We start from the raw sequence: 24961 nt of genomic DNA, 5'->3' as shown, positions 1-24961 counted from the left end.
ACTCTAGAGGATGTTAATCCAGGCCACGGCTTGTACATTTTTCCTGTGTGCCAAGGTTACGGTGCCAGCAATCAGGAGAGCACAACTGACATCGCACTGATGGTCACAGGAGCCGGAGTGTGACAAGTACAGCTCCTCTCCGAGCCTCACACCCCAGTGCTTCTGGTAAGTAAACCTGCTGGCCTTTCCGATTTTGCTTATTATTTTGCCTCACCGTGTGAGACACGGTAGACCTCAGCCTGCCACCTGACGTGAAGGAAAGGCGCGGAGGTGTCTATGATTAAACTTCCCAAGCTGGAAACCGCATCATCTGTAGAGTACCAATTCTGGGTCTATTTTTAGTAGAGCATAAAACAGCCCCAATGGGCCACTTTGCTCTGCGTTGGCTGCCCGTAGCCAAAGCTGGCTGTTCAAGACGCAGCAGAAGAGTGGCACCATCAGGGCAGGACTTTGGGGCAGCTGTCCAGGACCCCCCACCCAGGAGGAATTAAATGAGCAGGAGGCCATGGAGCATTTTGTCCATTAGGGCAAAAGGAACAGTGTCCCACCACCCTCAGTCTGCCCTCAGCCAGCACCCACCTGCCAACCTTTTTACATACAGCCAGTCTCAGGGATTGGCTCTTCATGTCAGCTTTCTGCTCCTTAGTCTCAGTGTTACCCTGACAGAACTCAGAAGGGAGCAGGATGGGCTCCCCTGCCTTTTGCCCCCCGCCCAGTTCCAAACATCACTAGCTGTCACTGGCAGGAGGGTCCCCAAGTGCAGCAAGACTGGCTTAACACATTCTGAGAAATGAAGTAAGATGTATTAAAGTACCTCACCCATTCTCCACACCTACATCACGAAGACCATTCAGTCCAGCGCCTAAGATTACCCAGCTGCACCACTGCAGCAGAATAAGGTGCTAAATAAGGAGATGGTAGTATGTTGAAGTGGTTGAATGGGCTGTACCACTTCCAGTTACATATGCTTACACAGGAGAGCGTTAAAAATGATAAACACGGCACCACAATGCAACCCCTCGCAAGCAGAAAATTACATTTAAGTGCAAAATTGTCTATTTTGCTATTTTCTATTGGTGTGGAGGCTTTTTTAAAACTTATGAATGCACCCCAAAATTTCATCCTCTGCTCTCAGTTTGAAGTGCTGCAGTTCGTTTCAACCCCTCAGCATGTTAGAACATCTTATTCAACACCTAAATAAGCAAAGCATTAGGATCAAGCATCAAAGCAGATCACTACGCACCCCAGTAGATGAGGCTCCTCCATAGATAAGGCTGCCAGCTTCAAACCCAAGGGGCGGGCAGCTCAGCCAGGAGACCCATTTTGAGTCTCCTGATGCCAATCTCTCTCCAGGAGCAGAGACAGAGGAAAGGAAACAGAGAGCTTGTGTGGTGTAGTGGTTAGAGGGTTGAACTGGGACCTAGGGGAGCACGGCACAAGTGCCTGCTTGGCCATGAAGCTGACTGGCTGAAATTGGGCCAGTCACCATCTCTCAGTCTAGCCAACCTCACAGTGTCATTGTGAAGGGTAATACGGAAAAGGGGAGAACCACATATGTCATCTTGAACTCCTTGAAGGAAAAAGGTGGGGTGGAAATGCAATAACAAACAAAACAATTAAAAACAAAACTTTGTTGTGCATTTCTGGTTTCAAATGAAGGCATAAGAAGGGACCCTGGCATATGTCCCAGTCACATCATAGATATCCCAGTCACATCATAGTTGCTCCATTCATCTCCTCAGCCTTTCCCATCCTGCATCTTCCATGGTGACTACTGCAGACCATTCCAGAGCTGCCATGGAGGGGAAGACTGAATGAGATATAAATAGAACAGAAACAGCTTTCTTGAATTAAACATTTGCTGAACACCCCATGACCTTTCCCTTGTTAATGGCAGGATGGGACAGCCAGGCATGCCCTGGCAATCCATGCAGAATTGTTGGCCTATTGCATTTCATAAATATGGCGAAGCATAATGCTTAAGGAGCAGGAGACCTGATCAGATGAACTCAAACAGGCAATACAGCAGCAAAATGGGAAGGGTGAGATACATGCAAAGTGGGTTGAAATCATGCAAGTTCAGGCCTGTGGGGAGCTCAGAGGAGGCTGAAAGACATAATAACTGAGTACAGATATTATTTCTCTCCTCGTTGCAGGGAGCCCTGGTTTTGCTCCTGATTAGGCTCACAGCAATGGCTTCTGGCTCTGCACTGAGCATCAGTTGCAGCATCAGGGGTAGACTTAAATAACAAGGAACAGAGACTGCATCTGGTCCATGTTGACAGAGCTCCCTCTGCTTTTAGCATTGTGGGGAGGATAATAAACAGCCCATCAACAATGCATCTTGCCTTCATATCTCACTTAGCAAGATGGGACTCACACAACACCATGAGGTAGCTGAATGGACCAGGGTAATTACTTCAGCAGAAGATTCTCATTGGCTTGGTAAGGTGACAAGGGAAAATGAGTAAAAGTGGGAATCAGTACTTTGGTCTCTGGGGCTCAATCAGGTCATGGAAGGATCTCCAAGTTTAGGGGAATCACGTGTCCAGCAAAGTTATGGAAGGATTCTGTTCAGACCTAATGACTCTCCCTTGGAAACGTGTGAGCTTCAAATTGCCGCATCATTTCCGTATTTAATTTGCATGTAAGTAATTTAATCTGCATGGGATTTGAATGCATGTATTGGATGCCAAGTCAAGGCTGGTGGAGTTTTTGCACTTTTCATGGGGTTGCACAGGTGGAGCGAGATATCAATGATTCTACAGACTGGGCAGCATTTCAATGTAAGGAAGCACGTTCCTGGAAGCATGACCTACCCCCATCTCCCTAGGGCCTCAATCCAGCCAGTTGGATTGACCAGAAGATTTGTAGTCCCTTTCAGGTTGAGATTAAAATTGTGATGCAGCTCCTCAAAATCATGAGATGATTGAAATCAAGACATCTAGGAAAGAAATAGGGGTTGTCCTTCTTTTGCATCCAGATTCCAGAGGCTTCATGAACACTCTTTCATCCCTGTTTGAATGGAGTTTTTTTGTGCAGGAAACGGTATATAGATTTAACCAAAAAAAGAAATTGCACTGAAATAAATCATGTTATTGGAACCACATGACTCCATTTGTGTAACCTCTTCACAGGCTGCTGGTTTGCTTTCAGAACAATTCAATGTGCTGGTTGAATTACCTTTAAGGTCCCAAATGGCTTAGAGCCAGCACCTATCATGTGAACTTGCCCACTCTCTGAAATCCATGGGGGAAATTGTACCATTTGATGGGAATATGCGATGACAGAGTCTTCTCTGTTGCTGAGCCCAGGCCTTGGTCATCTTTGGTTCCCTCTTGGATGGTGCCCCATTTCAGGGGGAATATTTTCTGTTTGTGGCAGACTTTTGGTCTTCTTTAGTATCACCTGCTTTTAGATTCTCTGTTGCTTTGTATTTCTTATTTTTGTTTTCATTTATATGCATGTGTTTTTATTGTTTGGGACCATTACCTGACAACAGTGGAGAGTACTAAGTACTTGAGAGCAGACACAATAGGACAAAGCAGATGAATGTCTAGGAGTGGAGGCATCAAGTTGCATATTTTATGGATATTTTGCACTGAAACTTGGGGAGAAAAAAAGACTTTGGTTATTTTAAAACTTAATGTATCTTAACTGAATGCAGAAATGTTGGTACCGTTCCCATAAGAAAGCTTCCCTGTTCCCAAGAGCAGAAAAACAGGCATCTAAAATTTCAAGTAATGCAGAAGTACCTATGGACTGATCCAGTCTGTCCCTTTGAAATATACTTGGAGTCGAGAGTGGATTTCATGCTCTTTATTCAGCTCATAGTGGTGAGGACTGGATATGGAACAACTAGAACTGGATATGGAACAACTGATTGGTTCAAAATTGGGAAAGGAGTACGACAAGGCTGTATTTTGTCTCCCTGCTTATTTAACTTATATGCAGAATTCATCATGTGAAAGGCTGGGCTGGATGAATCCCAAGCCGGAATTAAGATTGCCGGAACAAATATCAACAACCTCAGATATGCAGATGACACAACCTTAATGGCAGAAAGTGAGGAGGAGTTAAAGAACCTTTTAATGAGGGTGAAAGAGGAGAGCGCAAAATATGGTCTGAAGCTCAACATCAAAAAAACGAAGATCATGGCCACTGGTCCCATCACCTCCTGGCAAATAGAAGGGGAAGAAATGGAGGTAGTGAGAGATTTTACTTTCTTGGGCTCAATGATCACTGCAGATGGTGACAGCAGCCACGAAATTAAAAGACGCCTGCTTCTTGGGAGAAGGGCAATGACAGGCCTAGACAGCATCTTGAGAAGTAGAGACATCAACTTGCCAACAAAGGTTCGTATAGTTAAAGCTATGGTTTTCCCAGTAGTGATGTATGGAAGTGAGAGCTGGACCATAAAGAAGGCTGATCGCCGAAGAATTGATGCTTTTGAATTATGGTGCTGGAGGAGACTCTTGAGAGTCCCATGGACTGCAAGAAGATCAAACCTCTCCATACTGAAGGAAATCAACCCTGAGTGCTCACTGGAAGGACAGATTGTGAAGCTGAGGCTCCAGTACTTTGGCCACCTCATGAGAAGAGAAGACTCCCTGGAGAAGACCCTGATGTTGGGAAAGATGGAGGGCACAAGGAGAAGGGGACGACAGAGGACAAGATGGTTGGATAGTGTTTTCGAGGCTACCAGCATGAGTTTGACCAAACTGCGGGAGGCAGTAGAGGACAGAGGTGCCTGGCGTTCTCTGGTCCATGGGGTCACGAAGAGTCGGACACGACTAAACGACTAAACAACAACAACAAGTGGTGAGGAGGAATGAAATTTTCTCCAAAATATCTGCTTTATATACATTATTTACACAATGGGCTGCACGTGATTGGCTAATTCCGGGATTCTCCTGTAGGCCAATCAGGTTGTGGATTCACTTCCACCTGGAGCTGGATTGGGTGGCTCCTGCAGACCAATCATACTGTTGCATTCTGAATCCTATTGTTCTAGGACCAATCATACTGCTGCATTCTGAATCCTATTGTTCTAGGACCAATCAGACAGCTGCATTTTGGATCCTATTCAACTCAGTACATAACACCCTTGAAAGTGGTAATTACATGTGTGTGTATGAAAGATTGTGCGAGAGCTGGACTAGGATCTGGAAGACGCAGGGGCAGCTGGTTCCGTTTTGCCGCCTGAGATGGAGTGAAAAGGTGCCACACCACCACAGCCTCACTTGTTGGGTTTTTGCAGTGGTGGCTTCCAGCAAGATCACACAGAACTCTCACGAGATCTTGTTGGAAGCCACCACAGCTGCTACTCGACCCTCGCAGCAAAGTTCACTTGGGTAACTTTGGGCCTTGGGCCCTCCACCAACTCTCAGCCTAAACTGGATAACTGTGAGGATAATATGAAGAAGGCAAGAGCCATCTAGGCTACCTTGAGCTTCTTGGAGGAGAGATAGGATCTAAATACAATGAATAAACAAAGACTAGGGGCCAATGAAGTGTGTGTGTGTGTGTGTGTGTGTGTGTGTGTGTGTGTGTGTGTTAGTTAGAGAAAGGATGTTCTAATCATGAGAAGAGGATGTGGTAAGGAACCGGATTGTCCCTCTTCATTAGTAAGTTGAGTAGATGGAGGAGGAGGAGAAGGAGGAAGAAGAAGAAGGAGGAGGAGGAGGAGGAGGAGAGATAAATAGCTGCATTCATTTGAATGTTTTTATTGATATGTGCCTAAGTTCCCAGGGGATTAACAAGCAATAGGCACTATAATACTGGCACTAACAAGATTTAGTTGATTAACCATCTGCCTTGTTGTAAACAATTGATTACACTTAAATAAATTTGCCTATCTCTAAGGATTAAAAACAGGCACCTTTCCCATGATGTTGAAGGCAGAGTGCGAGAACTAGCAGCCTAGCAGGAAAAATATTTTTAAAATATGCCATTCCAATTCTCTTTTACTTAACCTGTCCAAGCTAGGACAACTGCAAAAAACACTCATTAGTTTTATTAAGGGATTAAGGTACCCATCAAATCAATCCATGCTTGCAGTCCAGGATGTTAGTCTTCTAACTACTGCAGTTTGGCTATGCACAGAATACTTCACAGAATGGAGACTGAGAGGCAGTCATCTTTATTTTGGGCTGTTACAGCATTTGAGATGTTCCTCCCATCCCATTATTTGTTTTAACACAAATGGAATGTTGGTTGGTCAGTTCATCTACCCTGAAAGCCTGACGTAGGAGAGCTAGAGAAGGATGTGTTACTGAGTCTCAAATGGCTTAGATCAGGGAATAGGGCAGTCACCAGGCTAGAGAGAGAGAAAATATGTGATTGGATGCTGTTCCTGAGATACTGCAAACATGATGTTGAGGGAGATTCCAAAGCAGGTGAAATGAGGCCTGTGCCAAAAATCTTGAAAATCTATTACTTCTTTAGATCATTTATATACTGTCATTTGCACAAGCCACAGAAAAGTTTATGATAGGCAAATAGATTTTAAAGCCTATAAAATCACACAATACATATTACAAATCACAATACATATTACTAGTAGCAGCTGCAACCAGCCATCTCCTTCATCAAATGCCTGCCAAAAAACATGAGTCTTAACTAGCTGCCTAAAATGGTAAGCAGATGGAGCCAGATGCAGGTCAGTGGAGGTGGGGCATTCCACATAGGTGGAGCCATCACTGAAAAAGCCCTTTCCTAGCCCCCTGTCCTCATGAGAAGAGAAGACCTCATGAGAAGAGAAGATTCCCTGGAAAAGACCCTGATGATGGGAAAGATGGAGGGCACAAGGAGAAGAGGACGACAGAGGACGAGATGGTTGGACAGTGTTCTCGAAGCTACCAGCATGAGCTTGACCAAACTACGGGAGGCAGTGGAAAACAGGAGTGCCTGGCGTGCTCTGGTCTATGGGATCACGAAGAGTCGGACATGGCTAAATGACTAAACAACAACAACAAGCCCCCTGTACCACGCACCTCTTATTAAGGCCTCATCTGCTGATCTTAGAGCACGTGGCTCAATATGAAAGGTGCTCCTGCAGATATATATATATATATATTACTATTTGTTGGATGGATGGGGTTGGGTGGAGAGAATGAAATGAATCTCCAGGAAATATCAGGGCTGGGAAATAAATATGTTCAAATTATTTGGGACACAAGCTTCCTAACTACCTGTTTTCTCTTTGCGGGGCAGGAGTGTGTCCCTTGCCTTTTAATATAAAAATCACAAGCTCTCTCTGCAGTTTCTTGCCAGCTGAACTTCCTGAAATGCCTTGGGACTGATGGGACTTCCCATTGCATCTTGCCACTTCCAGGGCATTCCAGAAAGTATGGCTGTCAGGAAGTGGCACCAGGCTCTCTCCACAGCTTCCCAGTCATCACATTTCTGGGCAAGACCCAGGGAAGTGAACAACAGTCCACTCTAAAAAAAAAATCAGAGAAATATATTCCCCATCCAAGAAGGTAGCAGAAAACTGGTGACAGTTTTCACAGCAGGAGATTATGAAGTACCACCTTGTTGGCTTTTTTAGAAGTTGGTGCTACAGATAATGATGGCAATGACACTTGGATTAATTTGTAGCTCTCAGGAAACCTTATGCTAGCCCTATGACACCTTGCTCTTATCCCCACTTCCAGAACAACCCACACAATTCAAATTACAGAATAACAGGACTCAAAGGGATTGCCTTTAGTTGTTGACCTATTTATCCCACTTCCTCTGATAGGATTGTGGCAGCCTACAACAGGAATAACGTCAACATTTTGAATTCGTTCCTGTTGTAGGTTGCTCTGAGATTATCCCTGTGATGGGTTTATAATTAAATAAAGTCAGAAAATGTCAAGATTGTGTAACTATTATGAAAAGAAGCATCATAATATCAAATGACTACTATGACCAGAAAAGATTTTATGCACATGTCCTAATAAACCACCTCAATAGAGCGCAGAAGTTCACCAAACATTTGCCTAGATCAAATGGCCTGTGGAACAAAACAAACAAAAGCCTGTGGAACAATTAGAGCTGGGAATTCCATAGAACTGGGGCCACTACTAAGAAAGCCCTGCTGCATCTATCTGCCTTTGGGCTACAAGCTGATTTTAATAGTTGGACAGCCTCTTCTGGGGAAGAAATATTGCTTCAGAACTGGCAGAGCTATCTGGATCAAAACCAGCATTCTGTAATGGGCCCAGAAGCCAACTGGCACCCAGTGTTGTTGACAAAAGCTTGACTGAATGTGTTCTCTTTCTCCTACTGTTGTTAACAATCAGGTTGCTTCTGAACTGTTTCAAGCACAGCCTCATAAGAAGTGTATTGCAGTAAATTATCCTTAAGGCTACATAGGCAGAAATAATGGGTGTCAGGACCTAGATCTCAGAAAGACCCTGATCTGCAAATAACAGAACTGTCAGAACTGTGAGCCTTGGCTGTTAGTCACTGACAAGCCTGGAAATCTGCCCTGCCAGAGGTAGGGACATTCTGGTTCTAGTGGACAGTGCCTTCTTTCCTACAGACCATCTGGATTTCCCACCATCATTTCCATCTTGTTTAGATTCAGGCACAACATGTTCACTCTCATCCACACAGCTTGTTCAAGTGTATGAAGGGTTTTTAAAAATAATTACTTAATACTTAATACTTAACATAATACTTATATTCTTGCTTTGCTAGGCATGCTTTGATGTCAATGAATGGTTGGGTTCTTATTGGTGAATGAAGAAGAAATGCTGCTTTCTCGCTTATAATCAGTTTGCCTTGGCCTTATACAACTAGCAAGGAATAGGGGCCAGAGAGTCTATGCTGCCTTACATCTCAACCTAATCTGCCAGTTCCAAACAGAGGGAGGTAGTAGCACAGTGCATACGTAGAATCAAGGCAGGCCCTGACCAGTTGCCATTAACCACTTTTAAAAAAATACACCGCCAAATCCCTTAAGATTTGCCTTCTAGCCCTTCTAAACTGTTTAAACATTTGCTGTATTCACAGGGAAAGAATGAATTGTATTCAAAGCAGCACTGCAAGGATCCTTGTGCAACGAAACCTTCTTACAACAATTATGTGACCATCTCAAGGAGGTAGAGAAGATAGACTAAGGAGTGATTTGACTTCTGACCCCCCTGGTCCCAGCCAAGCACTGTGTCTGCCTTTAATGTCAGGAGGTAGACAACCTTGATTTCATTCTGGTGGCAAGGAGGCAGAACCCAGGAGGCAAGGGGGGTGGCATAGAGGGAGAGGGAGAAGAGGGTGGTAGAAATTGTATCAATGTGTTGAACTAAGCGAGAGACTCGGGAAACTAGATAGAGGAGACAGTCACGGAGAAAGGACATGCTTTGAGGGACCTCCCCCCCCCCAACACACACACACAAAGTGATGCAGCACATAGAGCAAGGAGTTCAAGCATGAGAAGGCACATTTAGTCTGCAGAAATAAAGCCTTCATTTTTAACAAAACTCTGGACTTTTCATTAACAGCAAACACTGTTAGAAACATGGTGGCAGGTGTTTAACAACAGGACCCTCTGTGGAGCAAGAAAAAAGAGGGGGGAGTGCCCCTCCCACTTTTGATCTTGCCCTGTCTGCCACTAGCTCTAACTCCTGCCCCCAGCCAGCATGTGATGCTACACAGAAAAAAAAAAAAACACCTTTCCCAGCTTTGCTTTATATCCACCCACTCTTTGAGGGAGTCTTCATGGATGCTGGTCTCACACAATTTTGAAGACAGCTTTTAAAACTGGACCTCATTTAAAAAAAAAAAAATACAATGTGAATTTCTCCTGTGTTAACAATCCAAATACAAAGGAGAAGGCAGGAATTCAAATGTTGAAACTTAATCAAATTTTAATTGCCATTCAGCAAAATGTGCATAGAAGAGATTCAGAGCTCAGCCGCAGTACCTGGCTCCTCCTGGTGAAGTAGTGGTTATCTTTATCTTGTTACACCTGACAGATGGGTTGTATCCTGTTCTATTTGTATCCCTTGAATGGAAACGTGTTGATGATATTTGAACACATTTGTTTATGTGCAAATATATGTATTTATGCATCGATACAGATATGGCTATTTAGATATGGATATAATCAACAGCAGTAAATCCACCCACAGAATGTAAACAACTACCAGATATCATCGAAGCACAATTTGGCAACAAGCTACAAGCATGGAAAGTTTCCTTGCAGTGCACCCAGTTAGAACAGAAGTTCTGAAACCGTGATCCATGTGGACTGGGGGTGGTCTGCTAGCTCCATTTAGGTGGTCCAATAAAAGGTTGTGGAAAAGTTGAGAAAATTTGTACTTGGCCCTGCATTTGATTTCCCCACCACCACCACCAACAGGAGAGATTGGCTCCATTTTGATTAAGGCTGGATTAACCAACATGCTAACATTAGCCTGTGATGTTCATAATATGATGCTGGGGCTGATTCTGGGAGTTTCTGCAAAATATATGTTCTTTCATCGAGCTCTGACTGCTCTCCAAATGGTTAAAGCTACAAATCTCCACCTCTCCTTTAGCAACTGAGACAACACAGCCAGCCAAGCAGCCAGTCCATGAGGAGGATATAGTTGTTTTGTTATATAGGATCAACAAATATATATTCAGCAACTAAACATTAAAGTTTTCAAGGAAGCATGCAGGTTGCAAAACTTGAACCCTGGTCTCGATACAAATATTCATTCTGCAGGCAAGAAATATGCTCACAGAGGCAAACTACATGTTACACAGAAAACTGCAAAAGCATAGCAAAACTGACAGTTTCAGAAAGGGATGTTGTGAAGTGGCAAAGTGCAGGGTGTGCTTAATTCATCCCATGCCAGGTGTATTTTCTCCATTTCAACTTCCCCAATTGCTTCTCCACTTACAGGATTCCGGACATGTATCTGCAAATTTATGAGATTGCACGCATCTGGAAACTGGCTGCAGCGTTGCAGAGGGCAGGTATCTGGCAGGAAAGAGTTAAGTGCATGAGCACACCAACTGCTTCTCTCCTACAGACTGTGCTCGCAAACCTCCTTTCTATAGAAGCAGCAGCTATTTAGGTTTCTATTTCCTACATTCTCATGTAACAAGTAGCTTGTTTCACAGAGACAGAATCAATCGGCTCTTAGATTGGAACCAATGCTTTCTCCATAATCTGTTAGGACACCAAAGCAAATATTCTGGAGATAGCTCCTGTTTCACTTCCTCATAAGTGTTGCTGGGAACAAGGCACCCATTGGGTATCCTACCCTTTTGCAGTGGATTGTGATAGTCAACAATCATGTCTCAGAAAATGTTACAATAAATTAGAAGGGAAGCCCTTTGGTATCCAGTAGTCACTGATCCAAAACTGACCCTTGTTGGCCTGCTGTCTGTAGTTCTAGGAAATATTCACTGCCCTGTGGAGGTCGTGCAGCAACATATCCTCTTAGTGGGGATTAAGTGCTAGAGTAAAAGGTAAAGGTAAAGGACCCCTGGATGGTTAAGTCCAGTCAAAGGCTGGGGTTGTGGTGCTCATCTCGCTTTCAGGCCGAGGGAGCCGGTGTTTGTCGACAGACAGCTTTCTGGGTCATGTGGCCAGCATGACTAAACCGCTTCTGGTGCAATGGAACACCATGACAGAAACCAGAGCTCACGGAGTCACCGTTTACCTTCCTGTCACAGCAGTACCTATTTATCTACTTGCACTTTGATGTGCTTTCGAACTGCTAGGTTGGCAGGAGCTGGGACAGAGCAATGGGAGCTCACTCTGTTGTGGGGATTCGAACCGCCAACCTTCCGATCAGCAAGCCCAAGAGACTCAGTGGTTTAGACCACAGTGCCAACCCCAGCCTGATGCCCTGCAGATGTTTTGGAAACTACCCTTCCTTCCCATCAGACCCAATCATCATGGCCAAGGACCAGAGATGACAGAAGTTGTGTAGCTAAAAATATATGGGAAGCACCAGTTTAGCGAAGGCTGCTCTGGAGCGCAGAAAGTTTGTTCCAATCTGACAGAACAAAAAGATGGTTTCTTCAAGACCCAGTGATAAAAATTTGACCTCTCAGTCTCCTTCTAGTCAAACATTTGTATAATGTCACATTTTAATATCTATTCCTGGAAGAACAACTGTCATAAAGACTTCCTTGCAACCAGAGGTTGCAAACAGATTATAAACACTCCACTTCACTGTCCCACTGATAGGCAAGGAAGGATCGCTGAGGCAATTTTACACTAAGAGAAAGCTGTAATTGGATCAGACCAATGGAATATTTAGCCCAGCTTTCCATTTTTTAATAAAGACTACTTCTGCCTGATTTAAATAAAATGTCTAACAGAATGAAGTACTGCCAGAGACATCCATTTACTATCAATCATTTGGAGCCTCCAGCATTTCTGTGCTTAGAAATCCATTCAGCAAGACGGCAGAGATGCCTTGGCCACCTTAATTAAAAGTCTTTGTCAATACGCCTCTCTTTTATGAACTTGCCTTGTTGTTGTTGTTGTTGCTGTTGTTTTAAATCCACTTGCACATAAGAATATACAAAGAGTCCTGCTGGACAAGACTAATGATTCTGTTCCTCACAGGGGCCAATCAGGCGCCTCTGGGAAGCTCATAGGGAGGGCAGGAAGGCTGTTGCCCTCCCCTGTTGCTTTGCCCTCTCAGCAGCTGGTAAATCACATTCCATTGCAAAAGGATCCTAAGCGACACTTTTGTGGGAAAGAGGGAGAAGAGCTCCTTTTGTTCACTTTGCTGCATGTTCATTTCAGTAGGTGCCCTCCAATTCTGGAATTTTGTAGAGGTGCAGTGGAAGAGCAGTTGGGGGGGGGGAATTTTTATTATTATTTTGTTTTCCTCTTTTGCCCCAGGCCATTCAGAATTGTGTACATCTCTATCCAATTCTCCCTTGGCTGTTACATATGTAAGAACATATTCTATAATAGATATTTCCCTGTTTCATTAGATTTGTCTTGGTAAGGTGGGGCTACCATAATCGATACACAAAACAGGGGATATAGATGGTCCAAGAGTTAATAAAAGGGCTCAGGGATACTGTATTGTCCTCTATTCGTTCCTTCTCTAAAAATGCTAATGCTCTATGTGTTGTTTTGAAGAACCGTAACCTAATGATGCCCTATCCATGCAGTAGCAACAGGGCTCACTTGGCCATTTCTCTATTGCTGAGGCAGAACCAGTCTTCTAGGAAGCAGCGCTGTCCGCCAACCTTGGGATCGACCTGTGGCTAGCTGCTTCCTATGGTTCCAGAAAAGCAACGGGCATAGCAATCCTAGCCCTCATTGGGCAGCATTGGGGTGTGATGGAGCTCTGTAGCCACCACTATATCTGCAGCCCTGCCACTCACTCTGGCTGACCGAGGGCGGAATGCAATGGGGCAGGCAAACCCCTGCTCCATGTTACACCAGCCTAGATGTCAAGTGATGGCACTTGGGGGGCACTTGGGATCCAGTAGGTTGCGGGCTGATTCAGCCTCTCCCCACAGATTGTTCTGTTTTGGGGGTCTCTGTGTGACACCACTCATGGGGATCCTGTCCATGGTGCTTCCATGATACTTCCACTCACTTGCATTTGGGGTGGGTGAAATAGGGGACTTCATGCTGAAGAGTGACACTAGCGTCACTCCACTGGTAGAGGCTGGCACAGCCCTTTTGGGCTGAGTGGAGACTGCCACCCTATTTCACCCTTTGGTTTCGCAGATCAGGGTTTGGCTACAGTCACAACTGGTAACTGTTATCAGGATCTCCATGTATGGCGAACTCTGGATTGTACTTTTACTTGTCACCGCTTTTAGATCCACTTGTAACATTAATTCCTGCTTAGTTTTTGCAAGACATGTGTTATGAGGGTGTTCAACTCCGTTTGGCCCTGCACTGTATATTGACTCAAGCAACAATTATTTTCATTATTTCTCAGTTCCTCTTAGGCCAACAGGTGTACCTCATTTGCCACAAGTGGATATGGCCCTGTTGTTTCCAGTGAGATAAACTGGCAGAGCTTTCCTCCCTAGACCTCACTCCACACACACCAATAAGATTCAAGAAACATTGTTTTATTTTTCAAATGTTATCCTGCCCTCCCTGTATGGTGCCTGAGGCAGCACCCATGGTGTTTTCCCATTTTATCTTCACAAAAATCCTGCTAAGAGACTTGCTCTATGCCACTCCATAAGTGAACTTCATGACCAAGATAGGATTTGAATCCAAGTTATCATCAGTTCAGGTCTCACACTCTATACCATGCACCACACCACTCTCAGAATCATAGAACTATAGGGTTGGAATGGAACCAAAGGATCATCCCTTGAAAAGCAGGAATCACAGCTAACACTCACACACTCAACTTTAATATAAACTTAAGATGTATTCCTGGATCAGGGCCATGCAGTAAGAAATTGCCCCAGTTGGCAATGCTCTTCCCTTAAGGCCGTTTGGATATCTGCCTTCATACACTTGTGGTCAAAAATCTCTGCCAAGACCCTTCTAAGATCTATAAGTGTCTAGAAGGACATCAGTGGTACATCGTTGTGAGGGCAGGAGCAATGTATCTTTTACATAAGAGCAATGGCAACATGCAAGCTGCCACACAGCGCTTCATTCTCCTGCTTCTCTGCCTTGTTCTCACCCACCCACCAAATATTAGAGTTCTAAGGCTTGGGTTTTGGTGGTGATCTGCATTCAAAAACATGCAAGGAGATTCTGAGGTCAAGAACTAGGCTCCCATGTCTCCTTGCTTAATTGACACCATCAGTCATTTCAATGCATCACCCCAAAAGAGACATTCTGTAGGGGCAGCTTTCTGAGTGGGAGATGCTCTGTCAGTCGTTGTCTGATGGATGGTAGTCCAGGGTGATTTTAAATTCACACAAATTAATTCAGACTGCTTTTCAGAGTAGCTGGTCAAACAGAACATTTGAAAGACACCAGTGGGGAAATGGACATGCTGATCAGACTTTCTATTTTTACAAGTATTCATTGGTTTGTTTTTAAAGGAAGCAATGCAATAAGTTAGACCTTGCTCGTTTATGAAATAGAATCAACTTTTTGGAAAGGTATTTGAGCTTTTTTAAATTCAGTGAATGATAAATAATGCTCTTTGTTTAACATGTCTTACAGCGTGGGCTTCATTTGGCTATTTCTTTTGAGCTGAGAGACAAGCTACCTTACATTCTCTCCCTTAGGAGTTCGTTAAATGTTCTAGCACTCTATTCTTTAGCCTGCCTCTGGCTCTAGATTATAAAGGATATCCCTGCTGGGAACCAAGAAAGAAGGAAGGAAGGAAGGAAGGAAGGAAGGAAGGAAGGAAGGAAGGAAGGAAGGAAATAGAAAGAAAGAACTTTTCCTGCTCTCAATCTTGATTTTACCTAACTTGTTCATTGTTTTGTGACTTTTTTATTTACTGTTAGTATAGAAAATGAGAAGAAATAGATTTTTATTTCCAAATCCCTGTGGAGGACATCCACATATGTGGCAAAATGTAACCTGGTAAAAGTATTAAACCAAGAAATATGAACACTTACTTATAAGTTAGAATGAAGTGGCAAGGCATTACAGGTTTGGGACAGTGGAAGCAAACCCGTGTGTTCATGCTTGCCTCCTCCTGTCAACATCTTCTCATTTCTTAAGTTGAAAATGTTTCAATTTTTTGACATACATATTGAAAAGCTAATCATTTGGGGTATTATCAAACACTTTTATTTTTACCCCCACATTTGTCTTCTAAAGTATCAGTGAATAGCTAGAATCACAGAAAATCGTCAAATAGGGTCACAGCTGATAGTAATGTTAAACACACACACAAAATTCCTTTCCTAGAAGCACCAGTTACAAAACTTAATGTTGTTGTTGCTGCTGCTGCTGCTGTTGTTTGCTACCTGTGAGATCTCAAATAGTGGTTCTCACATCCTGGATCAAGCTCATACCATGAGCTCTGAAGTGGATTGATATGACTTCCAAATTAAACTTTGAAAGATAATTAATTACCAGAAATGGTTGTGGGCGTTTGGCAGAGAGACAACTAGCTTCCAGTGCAATCTTCTATTGGCTTCTAAATCTGTTGGGAACAATAGGATTAGATGCCAAGGATATCTATAGGATTAAAAAGCAACGTGTTGGACTAATTCATCCCACCACAACCAAATGCCGGAGACTGGCGGGGGAGGAAAGGAGGACAGACGGGAAACAACAGAAAATATCAGTTTGATGATGCGAGATAAGAGCAAGAAATAGCACTGTAAAGCCTTCAGAAACCTCTCGAAAAAGAAGCACTGTGTAGCAGCATGTTTCAGAAAATGACAAAATAAAGAGGCACGGTTTCGAATTCCACTCATTGTCGGCATTTTTGAATAACAAAGCTTACCTTTGCGAAGCAGAGACACCTGTTAGGTGATGAGGAAGCGTCTCTCTTCTGTGCGAGGTTTCCCAGGCGAGCTGGGCAAAGATGCTCTGACTTTCTTTCTCCTGGCGGACTGGATGCCTGCTCCTTGCTGTAAAGATGCCGCCTCTGTCAAGTGCTGGAGGTGCTGCGCCTCCGAATCCTCTTCTCTTGCATAAGTAGCTGCCCACAGCTCTGGTGTTGAAAGCTCTTGATTTGCTTAGCGTACAAGCGGGTCTCTCGCTCGCCGCGATGCTCACACATTTGATTCACGTTTGAAACTCCTCCAAAGACGCTGATGTCAAGCAGCTTGCCAAGCATTTATTATCTCGGCAGGGAGCTGTCCGAATCCAGGGTGCTGAAATCAAACTCCCCGCGCGGGGGCCAGGAGCACAAAGCCTTCCCCGGAGGGAGCTGTCCAACAACGTGGTGCTGAATTCAAGCTCCCGGGGCAAGGGGGCTTCAGCATGCAGTGCTTCGCGCAGGAAGCCACAGAGAGCACACCCTCTGCTTAAATTATTTGCTCCCAGGATACCAAAGCGATGGAGGAAAGGTCTGAACCTTGTAAAGGGCTTTCATTTGTTATGGTACTGATACTTGCTTCTGGTCGTCAGGATCAGTACTGATCCTTAGAAACAATAGGAAGGGGAAGAATGTTCTCCAGTTTGGATTCTGTAGGTGGATCCCAGTACAGAAACCACCATAAAGGCCCCCTCCCAAGCTTACTAAGGGACTGGAGGCAGCAGAGGGTTATCTCAGGATGCCTCTTCACAATCCTCGAGTGGGCGTTAACCTAAAGCCATAAATGCATGTTTGTGACAACATCTGTTAAACGTCCTGAAATTTCTAGCTTCAAGGGTTAAGGGTAAGAATGTAAATTAAGGCAGGTTATAAAAGAAATATTAGGGAGAAGAAATGACAGGCAAGTAGACATAAGGCCCAAAGCAGAAAGGCAAAGCCTTGCAGCATTTTTCACATGCAGCTGCCATGACTCCAAGATAGTAGCTGCTGGGATCTATTTTGTTGTTTCTAGAACCCCAAGATCCACCAGATGGAACCGAGTGCAAAATACTCAGAGAGAGAGGAAGGAATTTGCTTTTAGTGCCAAAATTGAACTCACTGTCCTTTCACACAAAAGTCCATTCTAGGTTCTCTCCAAACTTTCTCAATTTCAGCAGATCAATGTGGCATTTGAAAAAGTTGTTGCTATTGTTGAACAGCTGGGAGTCAGAAATCCTTCTTCAGCTACTGCAAACCACCCAGAGATCTACCAGATTAACGTCTGACAACCCCTAATGTAAGAAATGCACTTGCCTCTCTGGTGACGTCTCTTTCTAATTCCCATGAATTTGTGGGTAAATATGATGGTTCAGTATTTTAAGAGTTTGTCACCTCTAGTTAAATGCATCTCAACTCTTCAGCATTTGTGTCCTCCCTTGCCTGAACACCCAGATGATCTGTACCGGGAATCCCTGAGAAACATATATTCCTTTAGAAAATATATAATAGATTTTTATATAGAAGAAACTACCAGCAATTTTTAGCCCAGGATGAAAGAGCTTGAAATACCCCAGATTTAATTATGGAGGGGGAGATCATTCTCTTAAGTTTAATCACATCCTACTGGTGGATAAAGCTATGGTTTGAACTTAATTTACTAAGTGAGCAGATCAGCTTGATGGTGTGGAAAGACAAATTATTCTCTTGAATTGCTCCCAGTCTAGGGATAGTTTGTGTTCAGGGCTGACATGTTTTCTCCCTTTCCTCATGTTAATAGCCTCTTTAATCAGCTACTAATTATGTGCAATGGGGAAACAATTCAGTCAACAGGCCATCTTTCCCATTCCATTTTTTTAAAATCAATTGAATACCTTAAGTTGAGTGCATCTACAGGACATGGGCCAAAATGTATTTATAATATATTGTTAGTGATGTGCTCTCAGACGTGTAACATACGTGACTTTGAGCTCTAGGCTCCTGCAATACTCCCCGTCCTTGAGTTTTTTCCTAGCAGAAGATCTCTTGGGGAAAGGGAGTAAAGCTCCTACATAGAACTGCATATTGTCCCTTGAGGCCCTTATCTGGAACTGGGCACAGATTCATGACTTGCTCTCCTACAGCTGTCAACACCAAGGCTGCTCACACACCATACATTTACAGTCCACACAGCCCAATAATCATGGGAGCTGTAGTTTACCTCTCACAGAGCCAGAATTCTAAATGCCCCTGAACTACACTTCCCAGGGTTCTTGAAGGGAGTTAATGTGTTAGAAATGTATGGTGTGTACACAGATAGGTTCAAAATTTTAGGTCATCAGGAGTATATATTTTTGGTACTAAAAGAGAACCAGTGATTTCCAATCCGTTTTTGAAGCTCAATTTATGGTATTAGTGCTTACCTATAAACCCTACATAGCCTGATATCCAGGAATCGGAAGGAACTCACCCCTCATATACCTACCCAAACTTTGAGATCTTTCTGTTCTCCAAAGCTTTCTAGAGTTTTAAGGAGTTTACTAGCCTATTGTATTTAGCTAGTGGTTTATTGCCTTGTGGCATATCTTTGGGAGAGGAAAAGGTTAATGAGGAAACCCTACACAAATCCAGAATGGAGTCCCTAAAATGGTTGGATGGCATCTTGTAAGCCTTCTTCCAGCAACTCCTGCAGACAAGCTGGTGCCAAATGTATTACAGTCGTACCTTGGAAGTCGAACGGAATCCGTTCCAGAAGCTCCTGCAGCCAATTGGAAGCCATGGAAGCCCCGTTGGACGTTCGGCTTCCAAAAATAGTTCGCAAACTGGAACAGTCTCTTCCGGTTTTGCGGCGTTCAGGAGTCAAAACGTTTGATAACTAAGCTGTTCGGAAACCAAGGTGCAACTGTACTTTGTTTTCCTTTGGACCACATCAGTGATGCTGAGACCTCCAGCCCAGGCAGCTCAGGACCTCCATGCACACTGTTTGCACCCCAGAGAGGTCACTTCGGTGCTGCTAATGCAGCAAAACAACATGGAAGGCAGCAGTTACAAGTTAACGGCCTCTGTAGCAATAGCAGGCGTTGTGATTCTCCAGAAGTTCGACTTCAACCCTGAAAGCACACTCCATTGTTTCCCCGAGACAGATGGATGCCAACATTATCACTGTGGCAAACGTAATCTATTGTGATTGTATTTCAGCCTTAATTTTGTAAACCATTCTAGAATCTTCACTGAAAGGCAGTAGAAACTCGTAAATAAATACATAGGTTTTACTACTACATAGTGAATTTTCCTACTGAGCATTCTACTAACCTGCCATTGCTTTGAATCCTGGTTCTCCAATTGTGAGTTCTATGATGATGGTTGGGACATGGGTGGCGCTGTGGGTTAAACCACAGAGCCTAGGACTTGCCGATCAGAAGGTTGGCGGTTTGAATCCCCATGAGGGGGTGAGCTCCCGTTGCTCGGTCCCTGCTCCTGCCAACCTAGCAGTTCGAAAGCATGAAGTACAAGTAGATAAATAGGTACTGCTGCAGCAGGAAGGTAAACGGCATTTCCATGCACTGCTCTGGTTCGCCAGAAGCGGCTTAGTCATGCTGGCCACATGACCCAGATGCCGGCTCCCTCGGCCAATAAAGTGAGATGAGCGCCGCAACCCTAGAGTCGGTCACGACTGGACCTAGTGGTCAGGGGTCCCTTTACCTTTACCTTTATGATGATGGTTGTGGAAGATGATAGTGATAGTGAAATCCTCTAATGTAAACTGGGTGTAGTCTGATCAAGTGGAAATGAAAGGAAGGTTCACCTGAACAATATGCTTGAAGAATAAATTTACCCTGTCAACACACTACATTGCCCAGTGAATATTGCAAGTAGGGATGTAAATCATTTTAGTGCAAAAATGTGAAATTTTATGAACATTTAGAATTAATTGAAGCACATTTGACTTTCCATTTAAATTCTTCCAGGAATCCCACAAAAGGCTGTTGCTTCTCATTAACTGGTATTTGGTAGCATACTGCAGATGTGGGGAACCTGTGACCAGCCGGGTGCTGTTGGACTACAACTCCTATCATTCCTGAACACTGGTCATACTGGCTGGGGCTGATGGGAGTTGGAGTCCAGCAGCATCTGTAGGGTCATAGGTTTCCCCACCTCTGGCACAGTACCTACATATTTAGAGATTCTATATAGCCATCATGTCTAATAGCCAATGATAGGCTTTTCCTCCCCTTCAAAAGCCGTTTAAGCCAGTGGTAAACATTACCATACCTTGTGGAAGAAAATTCTACAAATTCATTATCCACTGTTTGGAGCAGCACTTCCTTTTATCTGCATGAATCTATTGCCAATCAGTTTCACTGGATGATCTGAATTTGTAGTACAGGGGTACCTTGGGTTAAGAACTTAATTCGTTCTGGAGGTCTGTTCTTAACCTGAAACTGTTCTTAACCTGAAGCATCACTTTAGCTAATGGGGCCTCCTGCTGTCGCTGCGCCACTGGAGCACGATTTCAGTTCCTATCCCGAGGTACCACTGTATTATGAAAGGGAGATAAATATATATCCCTCCACTTTCTCCACATCATCTGCAATTTGATAAAACTGTTTTTGCACCTCCTCTTAGACAGCTCCTCTGTCCAAATATTCCAGCCTTTCCTTGAAGGAAAATCACTCTAGCCTCCAAATAATGCCCTTTTCTGTACCTTTCTCAGCTCTGTGATGTCCTTTTGACAAGAAAGGACTGTAGCACAGTAGGCAAAGGATCTGATTTCAACTCCTAGCATCTCCTGGTAGGGCTGGGAAATACCCCTGTCAAAAACCATGAAGAGTGTCAGAGAAAGTAGACAGTACTGCTCTAGGTGAACCAATGGTCTGAACTGATATAAGACAGTTTCCTATGTACCCAACGTTCCCTTTCTGAGATAGAACTAAGGATTCTTCACAGCATCCTGAATGTGGCTGTGGCATTGATTTATATGAAGGCATTGCAATACTGGCATCTTTATTTTAAATCGCTTCCTAGAAGTCTCCAGCATTGAATTTACATTTTCCACCACCATTCATGATTACTATTGATCTATCCATCATGAGTCCAAGACCACTTTTTTGGAGAGCCATAGCCAACTCAGATCCCATCAATGTGTAGTTGCTAAATGAGTCTCTTTCTGCAAAATACAACACCTTCTGATCAGTCACCTGTCTTTCAGACGTCTTCAGAAGACTGGTAACAGTATACAGTGGTACCTCAGGTAAAGTACTTAATCCATTCCGGAGGTCCGTTCTTAACCTGAAACTGTTCTTAACCTGAAGCACCACTTTAGCTAATGGGGCCTCCTGCTGCTGCCGCGCCGCTGGAGCACAATTTCTGTTCTCATCCTGAAGCAAAGTTCTTGACCTGAGGTACTATTTCTGGGTTAGCAGAATATGTAACCTGAAGCGTATGTAACCTGAGGTACCACTGTACTTTGTGCCTCATACATATTCTAAAATTTAGAATAATCACTTGGGCGGGGAATCAGACCTGTAAGCCACCCCTGTCCTAAACACATGTATACCTATCCACCCTATCCACAGAATGTTTCTTCTTACCTGCAATAAACACTGAGACAAGCAAAGTGATGCACAACTTCCTTGTATACACTGCAACACAGAAACACATATGTAACCATTTCACAAGCATTTCATCAATAAAGCTCGTGCCATTGGCAACACAAAGAAATCTGGGGAGATGCATTTTCATCGTAAGAGAGCTGTGACTGCAAAGGAAGGAATTTATTTCCTGTTTCCCTACTACACACGTTTACATTTCACTTTCTACCACTCCCTTGGTGACTGCATGGAAACAGCCAATATTCCGCCCAATCCCCTGAGCACATTTCAGACTGAAAGACAAATCCCCCCCAGGGAATTTTCTGTTCATCTATAAAGCATCTCTTTTTACTTCTCTCCCTACAGCCAGCAGATTTAGATGAGATCAGATGAAAACCTTTTACAAGGCACTGAGCAGTACTGAGCAATGCAATTGGAACCCAAGGCAGAGTTGAGAAATGGATAAATGTCCACCACATGTGCCATGGCTGATAACAGCATCTTGTTTGGAAGAATAAGATGTCATTGAGCAACATGGCTTGGTACATACACACCCAATTCTAGACTCAAATAAACCTTTATTATTATTTTCAAGACAGCTATGTATTTCTGTGCTCACTAAGCATCCCCAGCTCTCACTGGGCTGTATTGCGGTTTCTCAGCTTCCATTATTGTTCTTTTTTAGGTGGGGTAGACACACTTTGTGCTCAACTCCAGCTCTATTACATTGTTTAACGTATGTCTGTTTGTAGCCTTTCTTCCATCCCTGGGGACATTTAAAAATGGCTTCTCATCATGAACCAGGAAGTGACTTATCCAGACAATTAGATGGTTCTTCCTATTCTTTATATATGTGAACTATGTTTCTCTTCTCTGTTCCAGCCACTACATTCTATTCCCTCCTCCCACCCATTAGTCATTTCCCCCCTCCACTAATCTTTCTGCATGTTATGCCATTATTATGAGGCTACCATGAGATTCCTCCACACACCCCCTCCAGATCTATTGCATTTGTGTAAACCTTGAGGTTATCCTGAGTCTGCGGGTGCTTTACCCTTGGTTATCTGTGGTGCAGTTTTGGCTACAAAAGCATGAGCATGGGAAGACTTAAATCAATATTAATATATAGAAAAACATTGCAGTTATTTTCAGACTTCATCTTAATAAAATGTGATGGGGGAAACCAGTTTGCTGCAGGGAGAATGTAAATTGACAATCCTAATTAAGCCTCCTTCTGAGCTCTGTTTGTCAAATGTAAATGGCCATTTCCCAACAAGCATTGTCTTAAGTTGTGTCCCTAGAACAGTTAAATTGGCATGATTTTGATCTAGCTTCTGGGGCACTGAAGATCAAATATCAACCAACAGATCCTTTGAATCCAGATTAAATTTTGCACTTTGTGCAGCTAATAGCCTTACTAAAGTCAATGACCATGCTAGACTCATTTTGTTGGGTCCTGTTCATGTATTCATGTTCACCGTGATAATTATGGGGCTGTTTCAATGCACCATGGGCCCAATGCATATTGCAGGACACACTCTTGACCTGGTTTTTGGAACAGAGTAGATTGGGAGAGATTTGGTGGTTGGAGGGTATAACCATCACCCCCTTGTCATGGATGGATCTCTCCCTGATGTGGTTTGGAATGATAGCAACTGACTACCCCTGAAGGAATGGGGCTATTAATGTGGTTTGCCCATAGAGACTTATAAAATCAAATGTATTCTTGAATACGTTGGGAATTTTTCTCATTTGAGTAACTGCTGTTCCTACTGAGGGACTGGTTGACACAACTCCAGAATCAATAGCTTGGCTTAAATAGTTCCAGGGAGGTGCTCCCCTAAGCTGACTTCAAGAGGAAGCAAGGCAACAGTTCTTACCAGGCAAGGATGGAAATAGTAGCTGTCTCCAGAAAAGTGTGGCTAGTATGACTGCATGAAGCTCTCCACCCATGCCTTTAGCCATCCACACAATGGCTTCCCTACCCACTTCAGTGACCCAGCAAGTCCACAGCCTCCTATGATATGCATTAATAGCACATCTCCTGAGAGAAGTTGCACAGCCTAAGTGTCTTTTTACTCTCGTAGTGGGATATGGAATTAGAATAAAGGAGTGGAAATTATGTGATATCTTATGCCTTGGAAATTCAGGCTGCCATCCTAAGGCAAGATAGGGAGGGAACCAAAGACAGTTTAATCACCTGATCGCAGGGCTTTTGCAGGCAGGACAGAAGAGAAGTCTGGAGGAGTGCTATTGTGCTCTTTTTACTATTTGCCCTCTTTGCTTTGCTTTTAATCAGTTTCGGGGTGGCGGATTAACAGGATAGATTTATGCGAATTTAGGAGCTGCCACCCATCTCTTTGTAGGTTGGGAGCATTGGCGGTGGGGAGAGCAGCAGAGAAGTCCATGGATTCACTTATAAAGCACCCACAGTACATACTACCCTGGCATGTCTTCTTTCAAGGCCTGCTGATGTTGGAGCTTTGACATCTGCCAGATCAGGGCTGCAGATTTTTCCACAGTGTTGGGCAGGTGAGGGGTCTGACAAATAGATTCCCTCTTAATCACCGGACAGAGTAATTTGATATCCCCAGGATCACAGCCTGACAGAGCAATCCAAACCACACCAGGACAGCAGTGAGACATGATGAAGTGGCATAGTTACCACCTCATCCATAACCCCATTGCTCACCCCATTTTTCTGGGGCAGAAGGAAGAGAGGCAGACAAATATCTGATGTTGGCTATGCCAGCCTGGGGCTTGTGTAGTGATCAGGTCTGCACTGGACTACCTCAAAGGGTTCTTGTAAGGATGAGATGATGGGGAGAACCACGTACACAGCCATGTGATGCTTGGAGGAAGGGCAGAACAAAAATGTAACAACTAAATAATATATATTTTGCTTACATGAAGCATCTATAGTAAAAGATCCATTTCAAAAGCCTTTTGCTTCCAACCTGAAATGGGCTACATTCTCTGGTCTTGTATGCTTAGCAATGATCCAGAGAATTTTGCTTGCCTAATGATAAG

The 24961-nt window shown here is 43.7% G+C and overlaps 1 protein-coding gene across 1 annotated transcript in view; it reads right to left on the bottom strand.

Annotated features, from left to right (window-relative positions):
- Positions 1 to 17185, bottom strand: part of GRM2 (glutamate metabotropic receptor 2) — a 79891-nt gene extending 62706 nt beyond the window's left edge. The window contains exon 1 of the mRNA XM_081900264.1: positions 16350 to 17185. The gene's annotated coding sequence lies outside the window, so the exon portion shown is untranslated. The remainder of the gene's footprint in view (positions 1 to 16349) is intronic.
- Positions 17186 to 24961: the final 7776 nt, after the last annotated feature.

This window comes from Podarcis melisellensis (assembly GCF_964234715.1).
Source record: "Podarcis melisellensis genome assembly, chromosome: 2".
NCBI classification, from domain to species: domain Eukaryota; kingdom Metazoa; phylum Chordata; class Lepidosauria; order Squamata; family Lacertidae; genus Podarcis; species Podarcis melisellensis.
This window is presented reverse-complemented; position numbering and strand designations above follow the sequence as displayed.